Raw genomic sequence first — 13,480 nt, 5'->3', positions numbered from 1 at the left:
GTTTTCTACATATGGTTAGCCAGTTTTCCCAACACCATTTATTAAATAGGGAATCCTTTCCCCATTGCTTGTTTTTGTCACGGCTGTCAAACATGAGATGGTTGTAGGTGTGTAGCATTATTTCTGAGGCCTCTGTTCTATTCCATCGGTCTTTATATCTGTTTTGGTACAAGTACTATGCTGTTTTGGTTACTGAAGCCTTGTAGTATAGTTTAAAGCCAGGTAGCATGATGACTCCAGCTGTTTTTTTTTTTTTTTTTTTTTTTTTTTTTTTTTTTTTTTGCTAAGGATTGTCTTGGCTGTATGGGGTATTTTTTGGTTCAATATGAAATTTAAAGTAGTTTTTGGTAATTCTGTGAAGAAAGTCAGTGGTAGCTTGATGGGGATAGCATTGAATCTATAAATTACCTTGGGCAGTATGGCCATTTTCACGATATTGATTCTTCCTATTCATGAGCATGGAATGTTTTTCCATTTGTTTGTGTCCTCTCTTATTTCTCTGAGCGGTGGTTTGTAGTTCTCCTTGAAGAGGTCCTTCACATCCCTTGTGAGTTGGATTCCTAGGTATTTTATTCTCTTTGTAGCAATTGTGAATGGGAGTTCACTCATGATTTGGCTCTCTGTTTGTCTATTATTGGTGTGTAGGAATGCTTGTGATTTTTGCACATTGGTTTTGTATACTGAGACTTTGCTGAAGTTGCTTATCATCTTAAGGAGATTTTGGGCTGAGATTATGGGGTTTTCTAAATATACAATCATGCCATCTGCAAACAGAGACAATTTGACTTCCTCTCTTCCTATTCAAATATGCTTTATTTCTTTCTCTTGCCTGATTGCCATGGCCAATACTTCCAACACTATGTTGAATAGGAGTGGTGAGAGAGGGCATTCTTTTCTTGTGCCAGTTTTCAAAGGGAATGCTTTCAGTTTTTGCCCATTCTGTATGATAAAGGGAATATCACATTTATCATACATAAATATCTCTTATATTTTTGGGATACGTACTTTGGGATATGTTCCATCAATACTTAGTTTATTGAGAGTTGAAGTGGTGTTGAATTGTATCTAATGCCTTTTCTGCATCTATTGAAATAATCGTATGGTTTTTGTCATTGATTCTGTTTATGTGATGGATTATGGTTATTGATTTGTGCATGTTGAACCATCCTTGCATTCCAAGGATGAATCCAACTTGATCATGGTGGATAAGCTTTTTGATGTGCTGCTGGATTCAGTTTGCCAGTAGTTTATTGAGGATTTTTGCATCAATATTCATCAGGAATACTGGACTGAAATATTTGTGTGTGTCCCTTCCAGGTTTTGGTATTAGGATGATGCTGGTTTTATGAAATGAATTAGGGAGGAGTCCCTCTCTTTCTATTGTTTGGAATAGTTTCAGAAGTAATGGTACCAGCTCTTCTTTGTACCTCTGGTAGAATTTGGCTGTGAATCTGCATGGTCCTGGGCTTTTTTGGTTAGTAGGTTATTAATTACTGCCTCAAATTTAGAACTTGTTATTGGTCTATTCAGGGATTCAACTTCTTACTGATTTAGTCTTCAGACAATATATGTGTACATGAATTTATCCATCTCTTCTAGATTTTCTAGTTTATTTGCATAGAGGTGTTCATAGTATTCTCTGATGGTAGTTTGTATTTCTGTGGGATCAGTGCTGATATCCCCTTTATCATTTTTTATGGTGTCTATTTGATTCTTCTCTCTTTTCTTATTAGTCTGACTAGTGGTCTATCTATTTTGTTAATGTTTTCAAAAAACTAGGCCCTGGATTCATTGATTTTTTGAAGGTTTTTTTGTGTTTCTATTTCCTTCAGTCCTGCTCTGATCTTAGGTGTTTCTTATCTTCTGCTAGCTTTTAAATTTGTTTGCTCTTGCTTCTTTAGTTCTTTTAATTGTGATGTTAGGGTGTCCATTTTAGATCTTTCTCAGTTTCTCCTGTGGGTATTTAGTGCTATAAATTTCCCTCTAAACACTGCTTTAGCTGTTTCCCAGAGATTCTGGAACGTATCTTTGTTCTCATTGGTTTCAAATAACTTATGCATTTCTGTCTTAATTTCTTTATTTTCCCAGTAGTCATTCAGGAGCAGATTGTTCAGTTTCCTGTAGTTGTGTGATTTTGAGTGAGCTTATTAATCCTGAGATCCAATTTGATTGTGTGTGATCTGAAGGATGGTTTGTTATTATTTCTGTGTTTTGCATTTGCTGGAGTGTTTTACTTCTGATTATGTAGTCAATTTTAGAATAAGTGCAATGAGGTACTGAGAAGAACGTATATTCTATTGATTTTGGGTGGAGAGTTCTGTAGATGTCTCTTCGGTCTGCTTGGTCCAGAGCTGAGTTCAAGTCCTGAATATCCTTGTTAATTTTCTGTCTCACTGATCTAATATTGACAGTGGGATGTTAAAGTGTCCCACTATTATTGTGTGGGAGTCTAAGTCTCTCTGTTGGTGTCTAAGAACTTGCTAGAACTTGCTTTATGAATCTGGGTGCTCCTGTATTGGGTGCATATATATTTACAATAGCTCCTCTTGTTGCATTGATCCCTTCACCATTATGTAATGCCCTTCTTTGTTTCTTTGTGTCTTTGTTGGCTTAAAGACTGTTTTATCAGAGACTAGGATTGCAACCCCTGCTTTTTTTTTCTTTCAATTTGCTTGGTAAATATTCCTCTATCCCTTTATTTTGAGCCTATGTGTGTCTTTGCACATGAGATGGGACTCCTGAATACAGCACACTGATGGGTCTTTACTATCTGATTTGCCAGTCTTGTCTTTTAATTGGGGAATTTAATACATTTGCATTTAAGGTTAATATTGTTATGCATGAATTTGATCCTGTCATTATGATGCTTGCTGGTCATTTTGCCCATTAGTTGATGCAGTATCTTCATAGTGTCGATGGTCTTTACAATTTGATATGTTTTTGCAGTGGCTGGTACCAGTTGTTCCTATCCATATTTAGTGCTTCCTTCAGGTCTTGTAAGACAGTCCTGGTGGTGCCAAAATCTCTCAGCATTTGCTTGTCTGTAAAGGACTTTATTTCTCCTTTGCTTATGAATCTCAGTTTGGCTGGATATGGGTTGAAAATTCTTTTCTTTAAGAATGTTGAATATTGGCCCCCTCTCTCTTCTGGCTTGTAGGATTTCTGTAGAGAGATCTGCTGTTAGTCTGAATGGCTTCCTTTTTGGGTAAACTGACCTTTCTCTCTGGTTGCTCTTAACATTTTTTCTTTCATTTCAACCATGGTGAATCTGATGATTATGTGTCTTGGGATTTCTCTTCTCCAGGAGTACTTTTGTCGTGTTCGGTGTATTTCCTGAATTTGGATGTTGGCCTGTCTTGCTGGGCTGGGGACATTCTCCTGGATATACTAAAGGGTATTTTCCTACTTGGCTTCATTCTCCTCATCACTTTCAGGTACACCAAACAAATGTAGTTTTGGTTTTTTCACATAGTCCCATATTTCTTGGAGCCTTTGTTCATTTTTTTTTCATTATTTTTTCTCTAATCTTGTCTTCATGTTTATTTTATTAAATTGATCTTCAATCTCTGATATCCTTTCTTCCACTTGATCGTTTCAGGTATTGATACTTGTGTTTGCTTCATGAAGTTCTCGTGCTGTGTTTTTCAGATGCATCAGGTCATTTGTGTTCTTCTCTAAACTGATTATTCTAGTTAGCAATTCCTCTAACCTTTTTTCATGGTTCTTAGCTTTGTTGCATTGGGTTAGAACATGCTCCTTTAGCTCAGAGGAGTTTGTTATTACCCACCTTCTGAGAGGTTACTTTTGTCAATTCATCAAACACATTCTCCATCCAGTTTTGTTCCCTTGCTTGTAAGGAATTGTGATCCTTTGGAGGAGAAGAGGCATTCTGGTTTTTGGAATTTTCAGCCTTTTTGAGGTTGTTTTTCTGCATCTTCATGGATTTAGTGTCTGAACCCACCTACAGATGGGGTTCTGAGTGGATGTCCTTTTTGTTGATATGTGCTATTCCTTTCTGTTTGTTAGTCTGTCAGCAGACTTTTCAGTGGAAAATTTTTAGACCTGGAGAGAGTGGTGTGACACATTTAAAGTGCTGAAGGATAAAAACTTTTACCCTAGCATACTATATCCACTTAATTCCTCCAACATGCAGAAAGAAATACTTTCTCAGAGAAACCAAAGCTAAGGGATTTGATTGACACCAGACTTGTCCTGCAAGAAATGCTCCAGAGAGTACTTCAATCAGAAAGAAAAGGATGTGGATGAGCAATAAGTAATCACCTGGTGATACAAAACTCACTGACAATAATAAGTATACAGAAAACCACAGAATATTATAACACTGTAACTTTTGTGTGTAAACTACTCTTATTATAAATGGAAAGATTAAATGGTAAAATAAGCAAACACAGTAATTACAAAAACTTTTAAAGACAGACTATACAAAAAGATATAAATAGAAACAACAAAAGTGAAGGAACAAAGTTAAGGCAAATAATTATTATTTCTTGTTGTCTCTCTGGATGTTTATTCAAACAAAGTTAAATTCTTATCACATTAAAAGAATAGGTTATACTATAGTATTTGGAATCCTCATGGTAACTTCAAACCAAAAAACATGCAACAGATACACAAAAAATAAAAATCAAGAAACTAAATCATATCACCAGAGAAAATCACTAAACGGAAAATAGGAAGGGAGAACAAAAGAAAGAGAAGACCGGAAAACAACAAGTTAACAACAAAATGCCATGAGTAAGTCTTCACTTATCAATAATAACACTGAATATAAATGAACTAAACTCTCCAATCAAAAGATACAGAGTGGCTGAATGGATGGAAAAACAAGACCCATTGATCTGTTGCCTTGAAGAAATACATGTTGCTTATAAAGACTCATATAGAATGATAATAAAGGGATGAAAACAGATAATTCATCCCAATGGCAATCAAACAAAAGCACGAGTAGCTACACTTATATCAGACAACGTTGGTTTCAAGACAAAAACTATAAGAAGAGGCAAAGAAAGTCACTATATAATACCTCAACCACACAAAGACACCTTAAAAAAAAAAAAACTACACACCAATATCTCTGATGAATATTGATGGAAAATCCTCAACAAAGTATTAGTAAATTTAATTCAAAAATACTATTGAAGGATTATTCATCAAGTCCAGGGACCCATGCAACTATTATGAGCCACAAAATTAACCAAATTTCCCTGTTAATTTTGTCTTTAACAGTAGCCATTTTATATCATTCCCACAGTTAATTACTTAATTCAAATATATTTTTCTAGAAGGTCTTCACAAACAAGTGAAATCCTGGAGCGTTGTGTCTTCAAAGAGGTACACAAAAAACTTTAAAAGGATTCTGACAAATGATTTTAAGTACAAGTTTTTAATAACTTTAATATTCACATCATTTAGACTAGACAAAAATCCCCAAAACTTTAATAAGGAGATTGTCTCATTTATAAAAATTCTAACCTAAACAAAAATAATAATAACCAAATAGCAAAGAATACTCTGTCAAATTTTCAGACTAAATTACCCAATGCTAAAATTATTAAGGTACATAATTTAAATAAACTCCATGGTCTGAGTTCAATTGCCTATAGTAACCCTTTTAATAAACAGTATTGCACACCTAAATTCAAAACACAAAATTTGTATTTAAAAAGATGGAGAATGTGATACATATACACCATGGAACACTATGAAGCTGTAAAAAAGAATGAGTTCATGTCCTTTGCAGGGACATGGATGAAGCTGGAAACTATCATTCTCAGCAAACTAACACAAGGACAGAAAACCAAACACGGCATGTTCTCATTCATAAGTAGGAGTTAAACAATGAGAATATATAGGCACAGGGAAGGGAATATCACACTTTGGGGCCTTTGGAGCTGTGGAGGGTAGGGGAGGGACAGCATTAGGAGAAATACCTAATGTACATGACAGGTTGATGGGTGCAGCAAACCACAATGGCACATGTATACCTATGTAACAAACCTGCACATTCTGTATGTGTATCCCAGAAGTTAAAGTATAATAAAAAGAAACAAATAAAAAGATGAAAATCCAGTGTTAAGCATAGATACATAGAGAGTTTAGAGGGCTTTCTGGTCCTTCTTTTTTTGTTATTATTATACTTTATGTTCTAGGGTACATGTGCACAATGTGCAGGTTTGTTACATATGTATACATGTGCCATGTTGGTGTGCCACACCCATTAACTGGTCATTTACATTAGGTGTATCTCCTAATGCTATCCTTCCCCCTCCCCCCACCCCACAACAGTCCCTGGTGTGTGATGTTCCCCTTCCTGTGTCCAAGTGTTCTCATTGTTCAATTCCCAAATATGAGTGAGAACATGCGGTGTTTGGTTTTCTGTTCTTGCAATAGCTTGCTGAGAATGATGGTTCCCAGCTACATCCATGTCCCTACAAAGGACAAGAACTCATCCTTTTTTTATGACTGCATAGTATTCCATGGTGTATATGTGTCACATTTTCTTAATCCAGTCTGTCACTGATGGACATTTGGGTTGGTTCCAAGTCTTTGCTATTGTGAATAGTGCCATAATAAACATACGTGTGCGTGTGTCTTTATAGTAGCATAATTTATAATCCTTTGGGTATATACCCAGTAATGGGATGGCTGGGTCATATGGTATTTCTAGTTCTAAATCCTTGAGGAATTGCCACACTGTCTTCCACAATGGTTGAACTAGTTTACAGTCCCACCAATAGTGTAAAAGCATTCCTGTTTCTCCACATCCTCTCCAGCATCTGTTGTCTTCTGACTTCCTAGGTATTTTATTCTCTTTGAAGCAATTGTGAATGGGAGTTCACTGAGACCCATCTCATGTGCAGAGACACATAGGCTCAAAATAAAGGGATGGAGGAAGATTTACCAAGCAAATGAAAAAAAAAAAAAAAAAAAAAAAAGGCAGGGGTTGCAATCCTAGTCTCTGATAAAACAGACTTTAAACCAACAAAGATCAAAAGAGACAAAGAAGGCCATTACATAATGGTAAAGGGATCAATGCAACAAGAAGAGCTAACTATCCTAAATATATATGCACCCAATACAGGAGCACCCAGATTTATAAAGCAAGTCCTTAGAGACTTACAAAGAGACTTAGACTCTCATACAATAATAATGGGAGACTTTAACACCCCACTGTCAACATTAGACAGATCAACGAGACAGAAAGTTAACAAGGATATCCAGGAATTGAAATCAACTCTGCACCAAGTGAACCTAATAGACATCTACAGAACTTTCCACCCCAAATCAACAGAATATACATTCTTCTCAGCACCACATCGCACTTATTCCAAAATTGACCACATAGTTGGAAGTAAAGCACTCCTCAGCAAATGTAAAAGAACAGAAATTATAACAAACTGTCTCTCAGACCACAGTGCAATCAAACTAGAACTCAGGATTAAGAAACTCAATCAAAACCTCTCAACTACATTGAAACTGAACAACCTGCTCCTGAATGACTACTCGGTACATAACGAAATGAAGGTGGAAATAAAGATGTTCTTTGAAACCAATGAGAACAAAGATACAACATACCTTCTGGTCCTTCTTGAGTCCTTAAAACTTCCATTATTATACTATTTAAAAAACTGCACTTTGTTACTCATGATAAAAAAACAATTTAAGTGTATACATATATGTATATATATACACACACACATACACATATATAATATACATATACACACATATGTATATATTTGTGTAGTTACTGTTCTAAATTACTAAAATAATTAATGACTAATTTAGTTGGTCAAATCCACAATCTTAAAAAGACAACTAAAACTTCACATACATTTCTACTACCCTAATGGGCCATTTTGATATTTTTAGAGCTATTCATTCAATTATTATTTTCAATGCATGTTTTCTAGCTACTTAAAAATTTCCCCATACAAAAAGATTAATACTATAGCAGTAACTAAAAGGTTGCTAAAAACACATTTCCCTCATAGGACATTTTGAACAATATCTTTCAATAAAAGTTATAAAATATTACAAACACAATAATATTAGATAAGGTTGACTAAATCAATTAGATTGCATTAGTAAAACTAACACAGAATAATGGCAATTAGATCTACTTCCAACAAAAAACAAGTTAACCCTTTATAAAATGGTCACTAAAAGGCCTTTGCCGCTAGTAATAAATCCTCATATATCATTCATACTTGCACTCTAATATCACTAAATTTTATGAGACTCTAATACATTATACCAAAATATATTTTCCCTGGTAAAAAATCTTTTCACAATTTACTAACTAAATATGATCAAACCTATCACAATCTAAAACCTAAAATTTGGGTCTTCTAAAACAGCATCAAACAAAGACCTTTTCCGACCAGACTACAACAAAACGTTGAGATCTCAAACCTTAGGTTTGTAATCTCACAACTCAAAATGGTCATCCAGACTCTTAAAACTATACACTTATTAAAAATCTAAAGGCAAATGTTTTTCAGATAACATCCTAGATGTAGACAGTGATCCCAAAATAACACATCAAGATTTCTCTAACATCACAGAGACTCTTACTTCTTTTTTCTTACTTATGTGTCTATAAAAATTAAAACTAAAATAGATGATCTTATGTACACTCATAAGATATACTTTCATGCATAAAACATTTCACAATCAACCTTATACACAATAAACTTATGGCTTAATAAATAAAAATAAAAGGGCCATTGTGGGCAAAAACATTGAATAGTACCTTTGATATTCCATAATCAGTCAAAAAACAAAACACTGGACCACTCCTCTTAACCAATAACACTGTTTTAAAAAATTGACAAAATCGTAGGCCCTGTGGCTCACACCTGTAATCTCAACACTTTGGGATGCCGAGGCGGGTGGATCAGGAAGTCAGGAGATGGAGACCATCCTGGCCAACATGGTGAAACCCCGTCTTTACTAAAAATACAAAAAGTAGCTGGGTGTGGTGGTACACGCCTGTAATCCCCACTACTCAGGAGGCTGAGGCAGGAGAATCGCTTGAACCCCGGAGGCGGAGGTTTCAGTGAGCCAAGATCACGCCACTGCACTCCAGCCTGGCAACAATGCAAGACTCCATCTCAAAAAAAAAATTGACAAAATGCATTCCCTACTCTAGATAGACATCATTTGTTAGATCCCTTTTCCATAGTTACTTGAAATATATAAAACAATAATTAAAAATGTATCCCTCATAATAGGCTCTTTAACAAATTATACCACAAAGGCTATGATGACATAACGGACTTCTTTAAATTCCCTTACTAGAGTCATACAAAATAACAAAATGGCTCTAAATTACTGAAGTGACTGAACACAAAAACTTTCCAATTATTAACACTTCTTGATTCACATAAATATGACAAATATTATAAAAATTCAATGATAAAACTAGGGCTATTTAGTTAAAAATGGACTCTTTAGCTAACTCATTCTTTAATCTATTTTGTTTTAATTAGTTTGGTTCATAAAAATCCTGACCAAAAAAAGACTTCAAACTATTAAAATTATTCTCCTAATAGTCATAATGATAGTCTTCTTGATATACTGTATTCTCTCAGAAGCTTTAAAATTTACATACAGCCATTCATAAAACGTCAAATAATCTCCCACTAAAACACAAAAACTTAAATATAATATAGTCATAAAATCACTAAAACTCGTACTAAGACAAAAAGCAAAATAATAATGAAACATCAAAGTTCTAAATTTATGTCATTCTCTCATCTAAATCAAAACCAAACCCAAAATAGTTTTTAAACAAAATTATGGGGCCAATTTTTCTGATGCTTATTTATTTAATTAGTTAGTTTTCTTTCTATTTTTAATTTTATTTTCAGGATGTACACGGGCAATTTTGTAACATGAGTAAATTGTGTGTGTAACATGAGTAACATCAGTAAACTGAGGCTTAATGTGCAAATGATGCTATCATCCAGGTAGTGAGTATAGTACCCATTAAGAAGCCTTCCAATCCATGTGCCCTTTCCACTCTCAAGCAATCCCCAGTATCTGTTGTTTCTGTCTTTGTGCCCATGTGTAATCAATATGTAGCTCCCACTTAAAAGCAAGAAATACAGTATTTGGTTTTCTGTTCCTGCATTAGTTCACTTAGGATAATGGCCTCTAGCTGCATTCATGTTGCTGCAAAGATATGATTTCTTTTCTTTTTTATGGATGTGCAGCATTCTATTATGCATTTGTATTACATTTTCTTTATGCAGTCCATCATTGATGGGCATCTTGGTTGATTACATGTCTTTGCTATTGTGAATAGTGCTGCAATGAACATACATGTGTGTTTTTGGCAGAATAATTTATTTTCCTTTGGGTATATACTCATTAATTGAATTGCTGAGTTAAATGGCATTTCTATTTTAAGTTCATTGAGTAATTTCCACACTGATTTCTACAGTGGCTGAACTAGTTTATATTCCCATGAACAGTGTATAAATGTTTCCTTTTGTCCACATCTTCACCAGCATATCTTGGTTTTGACTTCTTAATAGTAGCCATTTTGACAAGTGTGAGATGGTGTTATTGCAAGTAATGATGAGAATTTTTTCATATATTTATTGGCTGCATCTACGTCTTCTCTTGATAAGTGTCCATGTCCTTTGCCCTTTTTAAATGAGATTATTTGTTTTCTGTTTGTTGAATTTTTAAAGTACCTTATAGATTTTGGATAATAGAACATTTCTGCATGTATATTTTTGACTATATTTTTCTATGAATTGTCTGTTTACTTATAGTTTCTTTTTCTGTGCATAAGCTCCTTAATTGCTTTCCATTGTTAATTTTGTTTATTGTTGCAATTGCTTTTGGAGACTTAGTCAAAAATTATTTGCTAAGGCCAAAGTCCAGAATGGTATTTTCTAGGTTTTCTTCTAGGGTGTTTTTGTTTTAGGTTTAATGTGTAAGTATTTAATCCATCTTGAGCTAATTTTTGTGTATGGTGAAAGGAAGGGAGACAGTTTCAATCTTCTGCATATGGCTAGTCAGTTATCCCAGCACACTGTATTCAATAGGGAGTTCTTTTCTGACTGTTATTGTTGACTTTGTTGAAGATGCAAAACTCACTGGTATTGTAAGTACACAGAAAATCACAGGATATTATAACAGTGTAACTGTGGTGTGTAAAACTACTGTTATCCTAAGTAGAAGACTAAATGATAAACCAATAAAAAATAATGACTATGAAAACTTTTCAAGACACATAGAACACAATACGATACAAATAGCAACAACAATAAGTTTAAAAATGGAGAAAAGCATTTCAGACATAGTTTTTATTGAGTTTTGCTTGCTTGTTCATTGTTCATAACACTGTTTATATAAACAGTGTTAAGTTGTTATCAGCTTAAAATAAAGGGTTATAAGATAGTATTTGCAAGCTTCATAATAACCTCAAACCAAAAAACATACAACAGTAATGCAAAACATGAAAAGCAAGAAACTAAATTGTATCACCAGAGAAATTCACCCTCATTAAAAGGATGATAGAAAGGAAAAAAGAAAGGAAGAGAAAACCACAAAACAATCAGAAAACAAATAACAAAATGGCAGAAGTATATCTTTACTTATCAAAAATAAAACCGAATGTAAATGTACTAAACTCTCTAGTTAAAAGATATAAATTGGCTGAATGGGTGACAGAACAAGATTCATTGATCTGTTGTGTACCATAAACACACTTCACCCTATAAAGATATTGAAAATATCAGATCTGGTTACTTCAGATAGGCTAAAAGTAAAGGAATGCAAAAAGATATTCCATGCCATTGGAACACAAAAAAGAGCAGAAGTAGCTCTATTTATATCTGACAAAATATATTTTAAGATAAAAGCTGTAAGAAGAAACAGAGACACTATATAATGATAAAGTGGAAAGTTCAAAAACAGGATATATCAATTTTAAATATATATGCTTTAAAGAGTGCATCACCTAGATATATAAAGCGAATATGATTAAACCTAACGAGAGTGATAAGCTTTAGTACAGTAATTTCTGGAGTCTTCAATACCCTGCTTTAAGTATTGGACAGATCTTCCAGATAGAAAATCAACAAAGAAACGTCAGACTTAATCTGCACTGTAGACAAAATGGATCTAATAGATACTTACAGATTTGATCCAATGACTCCAGGAAACACATTCCTTTCCTTGACACATGGATTATTCTCAAGGATAGACCATATGTTAGGTCACAGGACAAGTTTTAAAACATTCAAAAAATTGAAATAATATACAACATCTTCTCTGGCCACAGTGAAATAAAACTGGAAAGCAATAAAAAGAGGAATTTTGGAAACTACACAAATACATGTAAATTAAACAATGTCCTACTGAATGACCACTGGGTCAATGAAGAACCCACTGCTGGGTCCACATTCCCCCAAAAGGAAATCAGTATATTGGAGTGATAGCTGCACTTCCGTGTTTCTCACAGCACTGTTCGCAAGAGATAAGATTTTGAAACAATCCAAGTGTCCATCAACAGATGAACGAATAAACAAAATGTGGTATTAATACATATACACCATGGAGTACTATTGAGCCATATAAAAGAATAAGATCCTGTCATTTGAAACAACATAGATGAAACTGGAGATCATTATGTTAATCAAAATAAGCCAGAGACAGAAGACAAATATGGCATGTTCTCACTTATTTGTGGGTTCTAAATATCAAAGCAATTAAACTCAGTGATGTAGAGAGGAAATGGATGGTTACCAGAGGCTGGGAGATGTAGTGGGAAGGTGGGGTGGATCTGGCGCAGTTAATGGGTTCCACGAAATAGTTAGAAGAAGTAAGACCTACTAGTGGACAGCAGAACAGGGTGAATATAGTCATTAATAATTTAATTATACATTTAAAAATAACTAAAAGAGTATAACTGGATTGTAACACAAAGGATAAATGCTTGATGAAATGGAGAGCCCATTCTTCATGTTGTGATTATTACACATTGTATGCCTGTATCAAAACATCTCATGTTGCCCACAAATAAATACACCTACTATATACCCACATAAATAAAATAAAATAAAGTAAATATAATCCAAAATAAAGAGGTGACTTCTACTTTAAATATTCCAAAAAATAACCTAAAGTCTTATTCCTACATTAGAACAGAATAGAGAATTCATAAATAAAGCCACATATCCATGGCCAGCAGATCTTGGACAAAGTTGTCAAAGATATACACTGTAGGAAGGACATCCTATTTAATAAATGGTACTGGGAAAGCTGGCTTGCTATTTGCAGATGAATGAAATTGGACCCGTCTTTCACTGTATATAAAAATTAATTAAAGATGGATTAAATACTTAAATGTAAGACCTGAAACCCTAAAAATCCTAAAAGAAAACCTAGGAAAACCTCTCTGACATTGGCCTAGGCAAAGAATTCATGACTAAGACCT

The sequence above is a fragment of the Macaca thibetana genome, chromosome 9 (assembly GCF_024542745.1).
Source record: "Macaca thibetana thibetana isolate TM-01 chromosome 9, ASM2454274v1, whole genome shotgun sequence".
Taxonomy (NCBI): Eukaryota; Metazoa; Chordata; class Mammalia; order Primates; family Cercopithecidae; genus Macaca; species Macaca thibetana.
The sequence above is the reverse complement of the archived record's forward strand: the minus strand, read 5'-3'. Positions refer to the sequence as shown.